This window comes from Falco peregrinus, chromosome 11 (genome assembly GCF_023634155.1).
Source record: "Falco peregrinus isolate bFalPer1 chromosome 11, bFalPer1.pri, whole genome shotgun sequence".
NCBI lineage: Eukaryota > Metazoa > Chordata > Aves > Falconiformes > Falconidae > Falco > Falco peregrinus.
In genome coordinates this window covers 2,641,494-2,658,191 of record NC_073731.1, presented here as the reverse complement: position 1 = coordinate 2,658,191, position 16,698 = coordinate 2,641,494, and the positions used below count along the sequence as shown (strand labels likewise).

General features: G+C 40.9%; 1 protein-coding gene across 9 annotated transcripts in view; it reads right to left on the bottom strand.

Annotated features, from left to right (window-relative positions):
• The window catches only part of CCDC85A (coiled-coil domain containing 85A), a 196,352-nt gene that overhangs the window by 45,172 nt on the left and 134,482 nt on the right, over nt 1-16,698 (bottom strand). For 8 of the 9 annotated variants that reach the window (XR_008749111.1, XR_008749107.1, XR_008749106.1 and 5 more), the window contains 4 exons: nt 13,123-13,296; nt 5,097-5,169; nt 2,496-2,575; nt 88-148 (listed from right to left, as the gene is read on the bottom strand). The gene's annotated coding sequence lies outside the window, so the exon portion shown is untranslated. The remainder of the gene's footprint in view (nt 1-87; nt 149-2,495; nt 2,576-5,096; nt 5,170-13,122; nt 13,297-16,698) is intronic. The other variant, XR_008749114.1, reaches the window with a different exon arrangement.

Sequence of the window (16,698 nt, the reverse complement as noted above, 5' to 3'; positions counted from 1 at the left end):
GTCATTTATTTGACATCTCTAGTGTGATGGGAGTGATACTTAAAATGAATGGGAAACACAGGAAAAGAAACCATTTCCAATACTCACTCCGGTTGAAAAGATTCTGCTGATTCATATTGGCATCTCTGTGAGGCCACTGGTCAAAATGCTTGACAGGGTGTTAGCCAAGGAACAGACAGGTCATTAGTTTATAATAAGAGACACATTCAAAGCATCTAATTCATCTTTAAATTTGATTCTTGCTACTTTAATTGTACATGTGGAAAGCTGTTGTTAACAGCACTGGACACAGTTTCACGAATTACTTCTGCTCCCCCTGGGCAGCACACACCCACCAGCTGACCCCGACCTTGCCTCAGCCTGTTCTCATCGACCTCCGCAGGGATGGGACCGCACCAGTGCTCCTGCAAAATCTGCTTTCCAGGATCACCAGCTTACATGAACCTTGTCATTAACCATAACAAACAGTACCAGGCTTCACGGGAGACATTTTCAGCACCAAACTGTTTGCATAAGAAAAAAAGGGAAATGAGACATGTACCAGAAAGGATGATGATTTTTCACGGGTGTGGGGTTTTTTTTAATTCTAAATCAGGTAGCCTTAAATGAAGCAGGAAAAAAAAAAAAAAAAAAAAAAAAAGTTGCCTTTCAGATTTGTTAGTCTTTCCAAAAGATGATTGCTAACCTATTGCTTTCCACTTAATCCCAGGCTAATACTATGATTCTAACAGAAATCACAACTTAAAATTTCAAGAAAAACAGCTTTTCCTCTCCACAGCACATTTTCCTATCACACACAGTTAGTTCCTTGGCTGCAAAATCCCTCCAAAATCAGCCTGATGCTGAAGCTTTTGAATTATGATGAAACAGAAAAGTAGGGCAGACAGGGAGAGGAAAGTTTTCACACACAGTCGTGATTGCCGTAAGTCCTGATTCCACTGCAGTCAGTATTGCAATATGCTCCCTTTCCAGTGCTAGCAGAGATGGGCTGCCACCCACCGTCAGAGCCCTGCTTGTTCTGAGCCTCATATGGGTCATCTCAACGCAGGATGGGTCAGCTCATGCAATGTGGAAAGTTGTTACAGATTTCTAAATCAAACATGCTAACAGTAGATGCAGTGACATCCATTTTCTTCATGTTTTCCTTACCTGGAGAATATTACTTCCTATGTAAAGCAAATTGTTAAATCTTGAATTACAAGTGATCTGACCTTAAGTCAGTGCCATGGGTTCACTTTGGGTCTACGCTACGAGACTAAATTTGGCTCCAAGGCTTCTAAGCTGGCCATGTATGCTTTATGGAATAAAAAGTCAACTTCTGCTACAAAATGGTAGATTTTTAAATTTTGTTTGGAATACAGAAGCAGATTGTAAGAACTCCTTTTTTTCTCTGGATTTACTCACTTTTTTCCCTTCAATGTGCTTTATGTCAGTAGACAATTACATTGTCAAATCTGTATGCAAATAGACACAAAGTACACAAAAAACAACAGCTGCTATAAGTTTGCAGTCAAACTGTGCTAATCAGTCCTGGCAGCTGGAAATTACATTTTCCCTGTTATTCAGAGAGGTAAAAAATAGAATTTACATTGTTCCTATTGCTATTCCAGATTCCTTTATAGTTACACCTGCACAGACTTGAGAGAGCAGGAAAAAAATCAAAGACAGACTGATTAAGCCCCAGTCAGTCAGCTCACACAGCAATATTATTTCTTTCAGTGAGTTAAGATGAAGATCTTCCAGCTGAAGAGCATATAGGCCTTCCTGTAAAGACAGTGAAAGACTGCCACTGACCTCCAGAATTTCTGATTTGGCAGATTTTTGTTGCCCGATTGTGCCTGAGGAGATAAGTCCAAATCCCTTGAACAGGCAGCTCCAGGTAGCTCCTAACTTTCAAGATGGATTTCCAGCAAACACGCTTTCCGCCACAACAGCTCCTCCAAGGACAATACCGGGACAGGGACAGGGGGTGACTCCCAGCTGCTTTAACATCCTGCCTGAGGAGGAGGCCAAGCTCCTCCTCAAAAATACAGTCACTTCAGCCAAAAATGTTTGTAACTTGGGGAATGGCTGACACAAATACGTGCTGACTGTCAGGTTCCACGTGAGGCAGAGAATAACTGCAGCTATTCTGATATGCCATCAGTCTATCTTATTACAGGATTGATTTTTGCTATGCCTGACATCCCCACACTTGCTCCTACAAGAGGCATGGTCTTTCTATTTTTAGATATACTGTCAATTTTTTTCCAATATAGTTTCTGCCTGGTTTGATCCTAATTAAGCACCTAAGGTGCACTTTCCAAGTTATGTCAAGGGGAAAATTCCCTTTGATCAATATTTTCTCTCTGCCTATTTTATTCTTGTCTGCAACTGCCAGATTTACCCTGAAATTCAAACAAGCCTCCAGCAACATACCACAATTTGGCATAGTTAGTGCACAGCTACATCCTTTGTGGTCTTCAAGACAGAGATGGTCATGAATTAGGAGTTACCTGGTTGTGGCACCGACAGCTGGCGTCTCCGCTCTTATGAATTATTTAGATCGTTGCATTTACAAAACAACTGCAAGGATCTACATAATGACAAACAAAAAAGCAAATTTGACCTTTTAACGTGTTAAAGTACATCTGCAGGGATGAAAGACACATAAACCATCTCGTGCTGTTAGAAGAAGCTATAATATTTACAGTAAGTGATACTCACTCTTGCAACGTTCACCAGCACTTGTATTTAACTGTGCTGGAGCTTTCATTCTTCTTTACAGAAGCCATGGATTTTTCTGAGATCATTTAAATAACACTTAACAGCTTATCTTGTTTAAAATATTTCCTTTTCCCTACGTGTACTGCACATCAAAAAGAGTTTAAAGCATTTTACTCTGCAACTTAGAGGCTAATTCCTCACTGTCTTGATCACATGCTTTAGTCAAAGGAAAGACTACCAAAATTCAGGGGCAGCCACTCCAGTCTGCCCAGCAGCGGTGTGTAGTAGGCATCAGCACTCGTCAGCCCAGAGGCTGAAAGGTAATAGACTGAAACTGAAAAAATTCAAGGGAGATATTAGGAAAAAAAACTTTTTAATTGTAACAACAGTGAACCACTGAGACAGAGAGCTGTGAAGTCTTTCTGTGTGTCTTTAACAGGCTAGACGGATGTCTGTCAGGATGACACTGCTACCAAGCCTCCCCAGGTCTTGGTAACACCCTGAGGTCTGTTCATACTGGATAGTTCCAAGATTTGTGTCAAAAAGATCAAGCTTACTCAAACTACATCCCTGTAGGAACTGGGATAGGAATTTTCCAACCATTTGGTTCATTCGTGGTAGCGGATAAATTCTTTAATGATCCCAAAAAGCAAGTTCCTGGGTCTCTTTGGTGTTTACTACAGCCTCAGCTATAAGTGCCTTCCTATTTGCAGGGCAGGCAATCCTTTACACTTGGAGCAATCCACCCACTAATAAAATCTGAAGGAGATAAAATTTGTTTGAGAAATGAAGATCGTTTTGCAGTTCCCCTTCATTGTTATGGTACATACAGATTGATATTTGCTTTACCACTTGTAGAGCACATCTTTGGTGATGCGCTTGAAGTATCTCCCACTCCACTCCATTCCTTGTCCCCCATCAGAATAGCGAGGGCCGACTGCTACGACCGTATGCTATTTATATTTTCCTAAGCACGTAGACACAATGCAGTGGAATTTATTCCAATATTTCATGAGCATCAAACAAAATCTTTTGCTTTACATTTCTCCCCTACTGCTTACATTTTCTGTTTTCTAATGACTGTCTCACTACAAACCACTAGCTCCAGGCTCTTTTCAATTGATGATGGGAATGGAAAAGAACCCAGACTCAGACGAGAATATTCTCAAGTATTCATAAATATTCCTCAGTCCTCATCTCCCATTCTGGCTGCCTCTGGCCACTCCATCTCTGCAAACAGCTTCCTGGCTTCCTCTCCAGACAACCTGGCAACTTTATAGATCTAAGCATGAAACAGCAAAAAGTCAAGTGCCATGTTTCTGCTGCAGTCAGGTTTGAGCACACAAAGCATGCAAGAAACACACCGTGACAGCTCTGGTTTGGCTGTTAAAGTGTGTAAAGGTTTAGGTGTGGGGCTATTGGGGTTTTATTTATTCAGAACATTTTTTTACTGTTCTGAAGGGCAAGTCACAGAGCTGGTATTGACATTTCTGTGAATGATCTGAGCATTAGTAACAAGATTGCTGAATCGTTACCAGTTAGTATAATTCAGACTCAGATGTCAAAGCTATCAATTTTTCAAACTAAAGAATGGGAAAAGCTCACATCCATGCAGCGCTATGAGGACTAAGGTGGAAATAGTGCTTTTAACTTTCATTAGGTGACCTCACGGCCAGGGAAAAAGAATTTGAACTGGCCATCCAAAAGACAAAGACCTTCTCAGAGCAGGGAGCTGTCACCATCATTCCAGGTCCGAGTTTTCCAAACCACTGGAAGGGCAGATCTCGAAATAGTTGCAAATGAGTATAACACTGAGGTAACAGGCCTCAGACCTTTGGGGGGTTTTGTCCTTTCTCGAGAATAATCAAATTTGTTCCTGGCATAACACTATGAAAGTCACCCCAGGGAAGAGTTTGGACTGTTGGCTGATCAAGGTTTTAATATAAAATGACATTTTTGCCTTTGAATTTACCATCTGAGACATCACAGTGAAGGGAACAGGCTCAAAAAATGCCAAGACAACAGTACTTAATAAAGGTCTTCCTTTTCCTAACCCAAGTTCTGTTAAAAACAAAGATATTGTAACTAAGTTTTGGAAACGTGTCGTCTATACAGATGGAGTTTTTTCTAGTTCTGCTGCTAAGTATTGTAGTGTCACAGCCCGATAGATCTTCCCCTCACTGAACCACTGCAAACCAGGATGAATCCCTGACCTTGAGATGGAACGCCATTAACTGGTGCTCAGCACCGTTTAAGGCCCTTTGTCCTCCCTGGGGGAAAGGGCATGAAGGCTCACTTGTGCTTTGTAAGGATTGAGGCAATTTTAGCCCTAAACTGAGGGTGGTTTAGATGTACATTATTAAACCAAGTGGTTTGATAGAAAAAAATACCTTAATGAGATTCAGTTGCTTCTTCATCCAACTTTGTTGTGGGTATTCATAATAAATTATGGTAGATGTCATTCTGATGAAGACAAAATGAAAAAACACTCGACATTATCACAAGTGAACAATGTTACCTTAGTCTTAGTCATGGCACCCATTGTTACTTTTCTTTGCTTTTTAACTAGTTCCAAGGTAACTATTCCCTGGTGTTGCTTGTGTTCATACTTTCCAATTTGTATTTTAGTCAGCATGATGCACATTAAATTTGCCAATGGGAAATTGCTGGACTACGATTACACAGCAGGTTAATAATACAGCTTCCATGTGCCTAAATCCATTCCTACTCCATACTCACAGGAACAAAAGTAGCACTGTTCAGTAACTTACTGTGCCAAAGACCGTGACCATTTGATATAGCTATGAAGGAAACAACCTTTCCTTGATGGCTACTTTGTGTGGCTCCTGTGGTATCTGGTAGTTTGCAATGAAATAAATAATTGCAAAAATGATAATGTAAAGTAAGACAGGTAGCAAAAATATTGAAAGCATACGTGTCTGTGTAGAAATATATATAGCAGGAGATCATCCACCAGATCCGGCAGTGCAGACTGTTTCTCATCACGTAGTCCAGTATAATAAGCGTTTGAGAGCCCCTATTGCGAGCAAGTATTTAAAGACTAACATTAAAGGAAGAATAAACCTTTCCAACCAATTGTTAAAGTAAAATCAGCAGTGAAGCAACAACAGAAATGGAAGCACAGCTAGAAGAAAATTAAAAACAGCTACCCCAGAATACCTGTCTTAATTAAATGTTAGCTGGGAATACGTGAATTAAAATAGGAATGACATCTGAATTCATAAAAGAGCAACAAAATAATTCAAGATTATTTTGCTGTGAATGATGGTATAATTTACCGAGATTCAAGGCATGTTTGCTGCCTAGACAGACCAGCTTCACACGGACACTTCCTGAGAACAGCTCTGTATGTAGCTGTAGGTAACGCAGCACCCTTTGTGAGCTGATTTACTTGGTCACACCAGAGTGTCTAACCAAGCTACCAGACACCTGTATGGTTTGGTTGCAAAAAAGAACGTGGATTTTTTTAGGCTGTAAAGAAATGTACAAAATTAATTGCAAGAATGTCTCAGTATCTGGAAAGCCAAAAGAAGATGCTGAAGTGCGTATGGTAGTCTGGAGAGAGGGAGAACCTCAAAAAGCAAAACATTTCTGCGCTGGGGAATTTTTCCAATGTTTTCTCCAATTCCAAGCGTGTGTACAAATTGAACACCTCAAAGCCCCACAAAACAGCAAGATACAGTGAGATGAAATACAATGTAAAAGCTATTTAAAATTATTAGAAAAACTAAAATTACAGATAGGGCCTTAAAAATCAAAGAATCAAGTTTATGTCAACCATATCTTTCCAGAGCTAGACAATTCACTAGAAAAGCGTGGAAAGTACTGCACCGGGCCACAAGTGCTATACCTCACATATGCATTCATTTATATTGCCGTAGCACCTGAGCTCTTTGGCTGCAAGGTGATAAACACAGACTTAGTATTTCTCATAAATATAGACTTAATATTTTTGCCCATGTGCTAATGCATAGTTAAGTGCCATTCACTGATATGTCATGTAAGAATAATGTAGCCCTTCTGGAACCACTTACCGGTTAATATTTCTACCCCTGCCCTCCTGATCCCTTCACACAGCTTTGAAACTACAGGCCCCTCTAAGAAATAGGCTCCAGCACACGCCCAGTGCTCAGTTTTGAATGCCTATTTTTCCTGTGCTGTATCATAGCCTACCTCCTTCAGTCTGTTTTCTGAATACACAACTGGGGTTTTAAGCACCAATTTTTTTTTCTTTTTTCTATACTTTGCTCCACTGGTACCACAAACTCATTTTTCTAAATGGATGTATTTGCTCCTGAGTGCCCCTCTGGGCAAGGCCATGTTTTAGCAGCACTGCAAGAGAAGAAATGCAGCCTGATACTCATTGAAAGTCTGTTGATGGTCTCAGACTCTCCTGGTATTGAAGATTCATCGGTTTCTTTTTCCGTGAGAATGTATTTGAATGCAGTATTTTGAAAGTAGAGCTATAGGTACCAATTATATCCTAGCAAAGTTTGTGTCTGCATACAAAATTTCTGTTGTGGTGAGATGGTATTAAATTCACTGGTACATTGCCAGAATTTGCAAATATTAACTATAAATTCTGACACAGTGACAAAAGCATGTTTTTGCGGTGTGTTGGAGCCTCAGAAGAGGATATTTGCACACTCACTTCTCCTTCATTGCACAGAAGGAAAGCACACCCTGCTCCACAGAACTGCATTTACGCAGGAGAGCTTGGGAACCAGCATTTAAAAACAAAACAAAACAAAACAGAAAACCCCACAAAATACCAAGGGATTTCTTTTTAGGGCTAGCAATACCTACTGCAATGTGTCACACCAAAACCAACTGGCCAGCTTGGACTCGCTCAGCACTGTCTACTTAGGCCCTTAGACCTGCTGCTTTGTCACCATTTCTTCTGATTCTGTGCTGATGTGGCGACAAATCAGGGCATATTTTCAGGCTCACATTAGGTTTTTCAAATGTGGATCATGAGTCTCTGATCTTGCTTAATTTTTAAGAATAATCAAGTACAAGCACCAAAGGCACATACGTGTTACTAACAGTTGAAAGTCAGAGGACTTCAGGCTTCCAAATATCTTCGAACACTGACATGAGCTGGTATATTAAGTCACACGGGCACTTTTAAAAAGTTTATTAGTCATCCTGCTCTTGTACAAATATGCCCTTGGTATCTGCTGCTTTAACATCAACCACCAACATGCTATTGCTTTGCACAAGGCATGGTTTCCCCTGCACTTGCAGCTCACCCACCACCTGGAGAGGAGTGCTGTAAAACAGTGAAGAGAAACACCACACAGAAGTAATAAACTGGGAAGAGCAAATACCTGAGGTGGGTGTGCCATACACCAAAACACGTCTATCAAAATAATAACAGGACACAAGTCAATAAATAAGTGCTGATCTATAATACAGTTCCCAGCTTCCAAATGTAAAGATGTGTGAAATGAATTGCCTGGAGGAGCAGGTTATGGGGAGTGAAAGAAATGGCAATTCATACCATATAACGAGAAAGAACCTGCATTTATTTACTATACGAGGCAGCTGGAGCCTGCAGCCAGCAGATCTGAACTCAAAAAGGAGAATATGAAACTCAGAAAACAGCAGTGTAATGGAGGGTGTTGAGTGAAATAAAATTATTCTGTTAGAGAACAAATAAGAAAAAAGAATAATTAAGGATGAATATTAAATAAAGGCTAGAGAAGTTGAAAAGGGTAAATTTAGCAAAAAAAGGTCGTAAGGATGGAGCAGTACATGGTCTGGTGGAAAGCAAGGACAGCAAGTCCATGCTGGTGCTGTTTCTACATTCTTCATACAGGAAAAAAACCTGGAAGCAAGCCTGAAGTAAAGCAAGAAAAATACTGTGTACAAGAAACAAGGCAAATCCTCTACGTTTAGTTTATTTCAGCATCACAGAGAATTTGCCCTAAAGATCAAAACGCCTGTGCCTTTTAAGGCAACACCAGAGGATAAAGCAATAACAGCAGGAAACAAAACAATAACCATACTAAAGCGACAGTAGAGACAGTTCATCCTCAGCCAAGGGAGGAGATCCACTTTCCTTATGTTACCATCTCTGCAACTCCATGGGTTCAAGCAGATTATTTTCAATTTTGAGCAGCTCTGCCGAGGGCATATTTGCAAGGACAGCAAGACAAGACACAGAGAAGGCGGCCACTTGGTTTTCCCCTCTGACCACTGTGGTCTTGGGTGCTCTCCCAGGCACACATCTTTCATGTTCACCCCTTTCAGTATCTGTAATGGGAACTTCATAAATTGTAGCAGTCCCACCTGATGTCTATGAGCTGGAGAATTTGTCCCTGCCTATTTTTCTAGGCAACTTTGGGGAGAAGGTCATAACTGGAGAGCCAAATACATTGCCCTGAGAAAAAAACGAGGTTAGTTATGGTATTTCAAAGAGAAATATTCAAAGCCTTTGCATATGAAAAATTAATAAGATGACCAAACATTTGAAAGCTGAATAAATAACATTTCCCTAGCAAAAATAATGCTGAATGATCTGAAACAAAATAAGGGCATCCATCCAGCAAGAAGGAAAAGATAAGCTGTTTTCCTCTCTAAACTTCCCCAGCTTTCATTAGAGATCACACAGTTCAAAGAGGATTGAGTTCAAAAAGGACTTTAGCATTTGAGTCCTACCTTGATCACAGCACATTTCCTTGGGAGACAGAAAGCAGGAAATATCAGTTACATTCCAAGATAAGGCGACACATCAGAAAGCACGGGACTCATCCTGCACCTTGGTGCACGAGTTTTTTGCCCAGGACCCTCTGGACTGCCACTCCCCACCCACTGCAGCTTGCGCAGGCAGCTTGCCTTTCCAGCCACCTCCATAATATTCCAAGTGGCAACAAAAATATACGTGATCCCCACCTGTCAATGGGAAATTTCACCTATCCCTTACAAAACTGGCCCTGCTGCTACCTGCACCTTGCAGCAATCTCCCATTTTCTTGCTCACTCTTGAGCAAGTCCTGTTACTCTCCAAGGGAAGGAGGTCTTCCCCTCCTGCCATAAGGTCCTCCTACCTGACCTCTGCTTTAATGTAAACCAACCCAACTGTCACAGTTATGTTTACTATCAAGTGGTTTCCCACATAAGAAGTAAAATAGTCAGAGGAGACGGAAAGACACATCCTACAATTCAGGTAGCTGGAAGTCCTGCCTTAGTGCTTGATTGGGAAGCAGATTTTGAGTTATTTATTCAAATTATTATTTTAATTTGAATTACAATTGAATTTTTCACATAACTGAGCTGAACCTGCACATTTAAGGCTGGAACATTCCTACTGAGTGAGGCCTGTCTATAAAAGCAGTGGATTGAATATTCTTATTAGGTTCTTAGGATACTTTTTTCTCCTGAGTTCAAACAGCAGCAACTTATTATGCGGCAGCTTCTCTCCTGAGCTACTGGAAGAATCTGCCTTTCTTCAGAACACAGTACCACCAGCATGCTCATTTTCCCCACAAAACTCCCTCGTTTCAAAATATCAGCTTGACTCACAACTGCATGCTAGATCTGGAAACTCCTTGTATGGCGATGGTAATGAATATACAATACATGCACAATAACAAACAGCTGATGAGTCATTCCCAAATTTGTCATATATTAACTTCACAGCCAGTCTCCACTGGAAGAGAAAGGTGGTGCTTTACAAGAGCTTTAGAAAAACTCAGGGGACACAATGAACTTTCAGCTTGTTCACCAAAAGGTATGATTTGGCAATATCAACAACGTTCAGAAAATGTCAGGTTAACACATTTAATTTCCTGAGGTTTTCTTTGCCATAGTCAGAAAATACACAGTCCTACCCAGTTTGCAAATAAAACAGTAGCTCAGATATGCCTATATAAAGCTGCCTGCAAAACTACCACAAAAACTGGAGAAGCCTACAGAAGATACTTTTGCAGTGGGTAGCTTTACTGTGATGTCTGATAGTAATAGCACAAACTAATTTTCTTATTCTTTCATTTAAAAAAACTTCTTTGGCCATAGCAAGCTGGCAAGTTGAAACCACTGAGACCGAAAGGGATAGGCAAGGAAGGAGAGGCAGTGGGTAGCCCTATATGTTGGATAGTTTTGATTGTCTATAGCTTAATGATGGTGACAATAGGGTTGACTGTTTATCGGTAAGAATCAGGGGGAAGGCAAACAAGGCAGATATTATGGTGGGAGTCTGTTATAGACCACCCAGCCGGGATGAGGAGGCAAGTAAAAAAATCTATAAGCAACTGGGATAAGTCTCACAATCGCTAGCCCCTGTTCTTGTGGGGGACTTGAACTTTCCAGATGTCTTCTGGAAATACAATACAGCAGAGAGGAAACACTCTGGGAGGTTCTTGGACTATACGGAAGAGAAACTGGCTGCTCATGGCTTGGACAGGTGTATGCTTTGCTGCATAAAAAATGTTTAGATGGCCAAGCCCAAAGAGCAGTGGTGAATGAAGTTACCTCCAGCTGGCAGCTGGGCACAAGTGGTGCTCCCCAGGGCTCAGTACTGGGGCCAGTCCTGTTTGCTCTCTTTATCAATGATCTGGACAAAGGGATCGAGTAAGTTTGTAGGCAACACCAACTTGGGTGGGAGTGTTGATCTGCTGGAGGGCAGGAAGGCTCTACAGAGGGATCTGGACAGGCTGGATCGATGGGCCAAGGCCAAGTGTATGAGGTTCAGCAAGGCTGAGTGCCGGGTCCTGCACCTGGGTCACAGCAACCCCACGCAACCTACAGTCCTGGGGAAGAGTGGCTGGAAGGAAAGCTGCCCCACAGAAAAGCACCTGGGAGTACTGGGCCACAGCCAGCTGAGTACGAGCCAGCAGCGTGCCCAGGTGGCCAAGAAGGCCAGTAGCTTCCTGGCTTGTGTCAGAAAAAGTGTGGCCAGAAGGACTAGGGAAGTGACCAGCCCCCTGCACTCAGCACCGGTGAGGCTGCCCCCCGAATGCCGTGCTCAGCTTTGGGCCCCTCACTGCAGGGCAGACACTGAGCTGCTGCAGCGTGTCCACAGAGCCACAAAGCTGGCGAAGGGGCTGGAGAACATGTCTCATGATGAGCAGCTGAGGGAGCTGGGGGTGTTCAGCCTGCAGAAAAGGAGGCTCAGGGGAGGCCTTATCGCTCGCTACAGCTGCCTGAGGGGAGGCTGTAGCGAGGTGGCAATCAGTCTCTTCTCCAAGTAACAAGTGATAGGGCAAGAGGAAATGGCCTCCAGTTGCACCAGGGGAGGTTTACATTGGTATTGGGGAAAACATCTTCACCAAAAGGCTGGTCAAGCACTGGAACAGGCTGCCCGGGGAGGTGGTCGAATCGCCATCCCTCAAAATATTTAATTAAGATGCATAGACATGGCACCTGGGGACATGGTTTAGTGGTGGATTTGGCAGTGCTAGGTAAATGATTGGACTTGATGATGTTAAAGGTCTTTTCCAACCTAAACAATTCCATGATTCTATGAAATACAGCCTGACAGACTGAATTCCCATATAAGACCCAGGCTTTGATAAAAATCAGAATATTCCCGTAATTCTGTGTGACAGTATTCTGGTTTAATCCTCACTTCCTCCATTGTCTGGGTGTCTGAGTAGGCGTGCACAGAAGTGATAATGACAGTATATTACTATTGCTTCATTTTTAGCCCCTTATCCTAAAGAAATAAAGGTAATGTAAATACATTCCGTGGAAAACTGGCTTATTTATTTTCCTCACCAAATTTTGAGCTCAGTGCTCAGCTTCAACAAAATCTGTCCAAACAGTGGCAGTCTTCAAGGTATCGGTTGCCAGAAGACTGGTAACAGAGAGCCGGCCCCTCCATGGGGCTGCAGGCAGCTAACAAATGCACTGGAAACAAGAAATCCTGTTATTTACATGATTTAATTGTCAGGTTGCTTTGTTCAGGGATGTTTGCAACTATTCCTGCTTTCCACTAGAAAAATGTTTTAACAAAGTAAAAACAGTATTTGACCTGTATCTGAAAGAAATCTGAAAGGAAAGCTTTCCCTTGCCCCCAAACCAGAGAACTGATAATAGCAATTAGTTAGAAATAGAGTTAGTTTATAATGTTTACATTTTTTTATAATTTTATATTATAAATGTTATAATTCTTTTATAATTTTAGTAGTGTTTATTGTTGCTGCTTTTTTTTTTTCCATAGAAACTCACCCATTGCAACTGGGCCTGATATTTACCTATGGGTGCACAGGCTGTCAGTGTGTTCAAACCCACAAAAGCTTCCTAGTGATGCTCCTCTGACTGAACTCATACAGGTTCTCTCATAGATGCTCTAGCAAGAGCCACGCTTTTGCCTTCTATCACCGTGTTTTCACCTTGTAAGTTGGTGTTGGACATGATATAGACTGTTCTTCCCCAAATCTTCCCCACATACCTTCTACCAGTACAGATTGCTGCTCCCTGCTGCATGCAGAAACAGGCCAGGCTCTGACTGCTTCTTGGACCCAGCTTTGAGGCACCAGAACAGGTCCCAGTACTTCTGCGTGTCCACTTTCACGCGGTGGAGCTGCTGCTATCTCCCCCACACAGGCTTCATTTATTCAGTGCCCTAGGATTAAAACAGCTTTATAGAAATAAAGGCTTTTTTTTCTGGAACAATTCAAATTAAGATGCTGGAGCATGTAATTATCCTACATGTGTCTGAAATCAAGGAGAGCCAGTCAGATGCCTATCTGTAATGGTATGTTATTTTCACAGCATGTAATTTTCAGATCACGCACATCAATATTATAATTGGGTTATGGAAGCAGAGGCTATCTTTATTTACATACATTTCTTTTAGCTCAGAGAAGTGCTACAATTTCCCTTCTCCTTGGTAAATATTTTTCTCTCAAAACCTGCATCATGTTATGATGACTGTATGGCTGCATTTTGTTTGAGATGGATGCCCCATGGCTGCGAAACCTCTGCTTGCTGCAGAGGTGATTTACTTGGTAAATTAATTCTAATTGCAGGCATATTTCCTGCAAAGCTGGTGGGACAGTAACCTTGGTAGATTGAAATTTTGTGATTTTGATCAGATAACACTCCAAACCTAAACATTCACAATTCCCAGAAATACAATGAGATTTGCTTAAAAAAACCCGTCTAATTTAAAAAAAAAAAAAAAAAAAAAAGGGAAAACCCACAAGCCTTGCAAAACAACAGCACACATTGTTTCCTGGACCATACCATTTCAAGACCGAATAAAGTTTTGTATCTTGGGGCAGATTAACACAGACATCAGTGGAACCTTTTCCCCAGCTGCACTGATCAAGCTTGCCAGAATAGGATTTTTGGTGTCTAGTACAAGCCCTTATCAGAGTCTTGTATTTGGGTTGAATTTTTTTAGCAGGTTACTGACTTCCATCTGCTTAGCTTCATGAAATTTGTATCAACATAATAATTTGTGGGACTTCTGCTCTTCTTTCTTGTGAGCTTCCATTGTAATTGGCCAATGAGTTTAAAAGTTATAAACCTATGGAGAAGCAGAAGAGAGGCAAAGAGTTTCCTTTAGAGAAAAGGTGACTAAGATAAGTGCACACTATGACTTTGTCCTCCAGTTTCAGAGTCGTTAGAAAGCACTCAGGTGATGTTATCAATTTGTTTTCAACATGAAGACTTTTTTTTTTTTTTTTCCTTGTGAAAAATGCCATCTTAGATCTAAAAGCCTCTGGAGCACGATTTCAAGGAAAACACACGAGAAGCTACAGAATGTTTGAGCTCATTATTAACACTAAAATTGGTATTGTGCTGGTAACAGTTGTGCATACTCTAATATAGCAGCCACTTTCCTAGCTAAAAGGTAAGTTTTATTTCTGGTTTTTTTCATGTCTTAGTGCTATGGAATCTGAGACTGTTAATGTCAGTGTCAGCTGAAATCACGTGCAGTTCTGGTACGATGAATAGTTGTTTATTTGGAACTGGTTTAATACAAAAACGGCCCGAGAAAGCATAATACAAAAAAAGGACAAAAAGTAAAGATCAGCAGAATGGATTTTTTTTTCCTTGGCAAAACAGCTATACTGAGATTTCTGTGTGATTTACTTTAAATATAGAGGGGTTTATAGGCTTGTCTTCAAGTTTTCATTCCAACACCTATGAAAACCACGTGTGCAGAGGAAAATATAATAAATATGAAGTTGGGGTTTCTTTTACAGAGTATCACGATGCATTAGTCACAACTCCAGATGACTCCATTATAGAAGATTTCCTAACCATTTTTTGTTTTTTCAGCTGTTCTGCTGATATTTTCATTGAAGTTTGCTCCTGACTTTTCTGCAATATATTCCTTGCCTAAGGAGCTTTCTGCTTACAGAGTTTTCTACACTGACCTTAGTACTGTCCTTGCCATAATGTGCATCTCACAGAGGAGCCCATTGCTCTGATAATGCCACTAAGTAGAACTGGGGGCTCATAAATTCATGTCTCTTTCACAGTGGGGTAACTCCATGGAAACTTGATCTAAACAAAGCTTTTGAGATTCAACCTATGCAAAGCATCTATTTGTTCACAAATGCAACTGTTTCCTTTCAAGACGTAATGACTAATAATAATAAAGTGAATCAGTGATCTCTGCTGGACTTTGGGAAGCAACATATTTTGGCAAGTTATCTGGTTTGTGCAGAATAAAGGTACTCAAATCATGTCCAGAAGCGTGCTTATAGTGCCAAGTCCCGTGTTGAAAATAAAAGCAAAAAACTCTTTTGAGTAATCTAAACACATCTAACAATGTTCTTAAATAAAGACTTGGATTTGTCTTTCATGTGGCTTTTCACTTAGAAATGTCCATTTTCTTTCCTTTTTAAAAAAATGTTCTTGCAATCAAACTGAGACCTTCCATTTTAGTTTGACTTGAAGCCATTTTTAAAAAATTTTGAAATTATTACTATAACATTCATAACTGCCAGTGAGCTGAAAAATAAGTTTCCAAACAGCTCTGATTCACTTATTGTTATTCTGCAAGTCTGGCTATTACAGATGTTTCAGAATTTTCCGCTGGGAGTCTCTGATCACCAGAATGAAATGATCAATTGCTCTAATTTAGCTTTTAAACTGAACTGAATCAGATTCTCTATGATGTCCTTGTTCATGGGTTTTCAAAACCCAGACTCTTAGAAGAGGAGGGGAAAGGTACTTATATTAAGAGGTGGCTGCAACACAGCAGGCCAATTTCCTGCCATTTAACATCACAATAATGGAGTCACTGCTAATAACAAATTCAATTTATAAATCCATTAAAACAACAAAACAGCCTTATCTGCTATATAAAAAGTAATGGGTTTGTCCTAGAAGAAAAGATGTTTGTTTCAACAAGACAGGAAAGAGAGTTGTTCTTGTGATTACTGTCCTTTTTGCCCTCTTTGCTTATACAATACACAAGATTTGTAAACCTTCTTACTTCAGAGGCCTGTTTCTGCCCTCAGCTGTTCTCATGAAAACCTGCTTAAAGCAAGAACTGAACCAACATCTAATTGAGGGCAGAGGCTGACCCAGATGTGTTCAAGCTGAAAGACTCAGGGGCTCTGCAGGAATTCAAGCAAAAATGGGAATAAGTAGCAAAGGAGGGACTGGCGTTGCTGTGTGCCTTGCACTCCCTGCTTGCCCAAACCCAGAGGGGTTTTGCCCCATCTGAACTGCCAATGCCACAAGCTGCAACCAGCACTGGACACACACAGCTCCCGCAGGTATCTCCACACCAGATTTTATTTATGGTGCCTAACACAGTAGTCCCCATAGGTAGGGCATGTAAATATTACTGCAATGCTGATAGTGGTGCTAATAGTACAACTGGTTAGAGTCAATTACAGCTACAGGTTTTGATTGCGCAGATTCTGTGTTCAAAACATCACAGTAAAGATTGTAAAGGCAAATACCAAAACCCTAGATCATTTTATACATCTTTCAGCAGAAATCTTTGAGCCTTGCCAACAAAATTACAGGAATGAATGATGCAGACATTTGATAGGGT